At 44.0% G+C, this 3,631-nt stretch overlaps 1 pseudogene; it reads left to right on the forward strand.

Annotated features, from left to right (window-relative positions):
- The first annotated feature begins 3,137 nt into the window (after positions 1–3,137).
- Positions 3,138–3,344, forward strand: LOC142287668 (U2 spliceosomal RNA; annotated as a pseudogene).
- The last annotated feature ends 287 nt before the right edge of the window (positions 3,345–3,631 follow it).

Genomic DNA, 3,631 nt, shown 5'->3' on the forward strand with positions numbered 1-3,631 from the left:
GTGTATTTACCTGCTTGACTATTTTTGGTTGTTTGATCCAGAATGTTTCTCCAGATAGGTCATGTGGAAATTTTCTTTCCTCAGTACAAATGTTTTCACTATGGCTTTGGAAAAATTTTTTGTATGTGCATCATGGTCATTTGACCCATTGTACTCTCAAGTAGCAATATATTGTACTGTTATGTTGTACTATGTACTAATTACGTGTTTATATGGTTTTGTAACCCTTTATGATCTTAGATAACTTTATCCTTGATAAAGACCTAAAAACAAGGTCGAAACGTTGGATGAATTATCCTTATGCACAAATAAAGAATTTTCAGCATTCCAAGAGTTCTTTTCTTACGTTATTGATCACTATAGTGTGCCAGAGCTATTTCTATTGAATTGACTCTTATTTTTTCTGAGCACCTGCTATATACACAGTGACCCAGACATATTCACGTTTCATTCAGAAGGCAGAGGGAAGCCTTAGCAGCTGAGCCTATATCTTGGCTTGTGAGCATTAGAACAGGCCGGCGATTACAGGGTAACATGAAAAATGTCCAGCTTGCATTATGACTAGAACATGACAATATCCTTTTAAGTACTAACCTATGATGCGTTCCTAAGCAGTTGATGTTATATGTTCTACATTTCATTTTCTGCATACTTTACAAGTAGTAGAATTTGCTTTGATATAGGCAACTGGATTTTCACAATGAAAAGGCAAAGGATAACGCCCGAAAAAGACGCCATACATTATGTCAGTGCCATCACTGACAAACCTGGATTGACCATGAAATACATCAATCCCCTTAAAGGTGAGTTAAAACAAGTTTTAACTAAATTGCCTTAATATTGTCATGCATTAGAATGACTGTCTTAGGTAATGATAAATATTTTCTACAGGAAGAGGAGTGTTTGCTGAAACTGAAATCGAAAAAGGGAGTTTTGTTGCAGAATATCGAGGCGAGCTCACGTATGCACTTACGATGGTAGACAACTACTCGAGATTTATGGTTGTGGTACAAGTCAAAGATCTAATGGCCCATACTGCAGCGAAGGTCTTCCAAGCACACTTATGCAGACCTCATGGCTACTCAGAGAGAGTCCTCACAGATCAAGGCACAGCCTTTGAAGCGGAAATCTTCAAGGACTTCTGCAGCTTTTACCGATGCAGGAAGATGCGCACTACACCCTACCATGCTCAAACCAATGGTTATCAACCTGCTCAGGACTTTACCCCATATTCCAGATGTGGCCTTACAAGTGATTTATAGAGGGGTAACAATACGTTGGGATCACCGGATCTAATCTCCCTTTTTATACACCCTAAAATCTTGTTTGCTTTAGAATAAACAATAACATCATAAAGGTATAGCAGTACCGTTTCAAAGTTTCGGTGTCCCAAGCAGCATTCCATCAGCCTCTGGAAGGTTCCTGGCAAATTGCACAGCTCGAAGGGCATGCTTTTGAACTCGCAGAGACCCATCGGGGTGGCAAAGGCGGTCTTCTCCCGGTCTGCCTCAGCAACGGACACTTGCCAATAGCGACTAGTGAGATCAAGGGTAGAAAAATAATTTGCAGTTCTCAATGCAGCTAGCTATTCCTCAATACAGGGGAGTGGTGCTGTCCTTCTTCTTTAACAGGACCAACGGAGCTGCCCAGAGGCTACAACTGTCACGGATAACCCCAGCCTCCTTCATGTTGCTCAACATGTCCTTGGTACACTGGTAATGTGCAGGTAGTTTTGGCTTATATCTCTCTTTGATGGGTGGGTGTGCACTTGTGGGGATGTAGTGTTTGACCCCTTTTATTCTTCAAAAGTCTAGCGGATGTTTGCTGAAGACTTGCTCGTATTCTTGCACTAGCCTGTAGACCCCCTTCTTGTGATGTGAAGGTGTGGAGTCAGTGCCTACGTGTAATTCCTTACACCACTCCTCTGGCTGACTTGGTGAGCTGTCACTGAATGGGTGGGCTGAAGCAATGGTGGATGCTGCTGTTTGGATAGCATGTGTATCTACTGAGAACAGCTTATCAATGGTGGCAAATCGGAGCAGCTTAATCTCTTGCTCTCCGCAGTTCAACACTCTCATGGGCACTCTTCCCTTCCATATTAATGAATAAAACTATGATGTAAATAGCATATAGATACCCCACAAATGCAGATAAAAGTAGGTTATGGGAAAAGGGGGAAGAGAGAAACAGGAAAATAGTGGAATAAAGTATACCTTCCAGGTGGGAGAGGAAATGGCAGCACAGCCAGTGGAGGTGAAGCAAGGGGAGCCTGCAACTAAAGAGTTGAGAGCGTTATCACATGGTGACTGAGCCTGATTGTAACGGGAGCATAGAGGTGCCGATCCTGTCTTACCTGCGTTGGTGTAGAAGTGGGTGTCCTGTGGTGGAGTCAGCTATGTGCAGTGGTGGCCGTGGGTTCTTTTATGTGCGACCGTAGTAATAGCTGCGCCCACTTCCTGTATGGGAGTGGAATGCAGTGAGGGTAATGGAACGCACGCCTGCGCATTTGTGTTTAACGTCGCGCATGTGCAGAACGGAGAAAAGGCTGCGCTCACTTCCTAATGAAAGGGAGTGAGACGCATCTGGGAAGAGAAGGGAAAAGATTAGGGTTTGGGGATGATGAAAGGGCTTTCTACGGGCAAGGATGGCAAAGGGTGGCAGTGACGGAAAGTCAGGCAGCCTGTCCTGTCCTGTCCTGTCCGTCCGTCTTTTTGTATCATGAATTGGAAAGACTGCAAGGGGGAGGGGAGGTGCTTGTGTCCAAAAGGAGGAGTTATTCAGATTCATTGCAGTGGGCGGCGGCTGCAAAAAGCACCATTCTTCTTGTTTTTGCTCTGCAAAACAGCCTTTTCAAGGGTTGGCTTGGGTGACAAAATGTCTTCTGTAGGCGTGGGTTTGTCTCCCTCTCCCTAAGATGTGTCCGGTATAGGCCAGGGTGCCACTCAAGGCCGTAACCAATTCGGGTTATAGCTTCTCGGCCTTTTGGCTAAGATCAAGTGTAGTTTCGGAGGATGCTACCTTGGTCGGTACTGGAAGGTGCCTGGGATTGCACGTCTGCCGGCCTTGAGGAAGTGTGTGCGCCTTCTGGTGACACATAGCCCTCTTGTGCCTGGACGGTTCCCAGGCAACGGGAGGCGATCACCTTTGTTATTTTGAAGTCCTACTGATAAACAGAAAAAAAAAAAAATTAAATCTGTTCTTATCAGTTTAATATCTGATACGTCCCCTCTCTGGGGACCATATATTAAATGGATTTTTAGAACAAGGAGATGGAAAAAATCTTGCTCTGTCCACTGCACGCATTGACCTGGTATTGCAGTACCTCCAGGACCGGTGCACCCCTTCTTAACCCAGTTTCCAAAAGCAGAACTCAATTCACCTGATTCAAATGAGCCCCATTAGTGAATTGAAAGAAAGCAAAAACTTTATATGCACCTCAATTTGGCCAATTCACTTTTCACACTTTCACCCTTTTTTTTATCTTTCACACCTTTTACTTGCTTTATTGATGCAAAAAGCTGTGCCAAATAGCAAACTCATCTCCACTCAACTTGACCAACTCTGCTATGTCCCGTGCAGTATCTTATTCTCAGTCTTATCTAGATCATTTGCAATTGAATAGAATAGATCC

The sequence above is a fragment of the Anomaloglossus baeobatrachus genome, unplaced genomic scaffold (assembly GCF_048569485.1).
Source record: "Anomaloglossus baeobatrachus isolate aAnoBae1 unplaced genomic scaffold, aAnoBae1.hap1 Scaffold_74, whole genome shotgun sequence".
NCBI classification, from domain to species: domain Eukaryota; kingdom Metazoa; phylum Chordata; class Amphibia; order Anura; family Aromobatidae; genus Anomaloglossus; species Anomaloglossus baeobatrachus.